At 42.5% G+C, this 544-nt stretch overlaps 1 non-coding gene across 1 annotated transcript; it reads left to right on the forward strand.

Annotated features, from left to right (window-relative positions):
* The first annotated feature begins 246 nt into the window (after positions 1-246).
* On the forward strand, positions 247-318 carry TRNAC-ACA (transfer RNA cysteine (anticodon ACA)). The gene has a single exon. It is a non-coding gene; the product is annotated as a tRNA-Cys (tRNA).
* The last annotated feature ends 226 nt before the right edge of the window (positions 319-544 follow it).

Consider the following 544-nt stretch of genomic DNA (forward strand, 5'->3'; position numbering starts at 1 on the left):
AACCTACAATCAAGAATACTCTACCCAGTAAGTCTCTCCTTTGGATTTGATGGGGAAATCGAAAGCTTTCCAAACAAGCAAAGTTAAGAGAATTCAGCACCACCAAACCAGCTTTACAGCAAATGCTAAAGGAATTTCTCTAGGCAGGAAACACAAGAGAAGGAAAAGAATTACAGAAAATAAACCCAAAATAATTAAGAATTTGGTAATAGGATCGTATAAAGAAGAACTTGTAACACTCTGGCTTCCTTGGTGGCTCAGAGGGTAAAGCGTCTGCCTACAATGCAGGAGACCCAGGTTCGATCCCTGGGTTGGGAAGATCCCCTGGAGAAGGAAATGGCACCCCACTCCAGTACTCTTGCCTGGAAAATCCCATAGACTGAGAAGCCTGGGTAGGCTACAGTCCATGGGGTCGCAAAGAGTCGGACACGACTGAGTGGCTTCACTTCACTTCACTTCATATAAATCAATAATTACCTTAAATGTAAATGGATTAAATGCACCAACCAAAAGACATAAACTGGCTGGGCAGATTAAAACATGT

This window comes from Bos taurus, chromosome 1 (genome assembly GCF_002263795.3).
Source record: "Bos taurus isolate L1 Dominette 01449 registration number 42190680 breed Hereford chromosome 1, ARS-UCD2.0, whole genome shotgun sequence".
NCBI classification, from domain to species: domain Eukaryota; kingdom Metazoa; phylum Chordata; class Mammalia; order Artiodactyla; family Bovidae; genus Bos; species Bos taurus.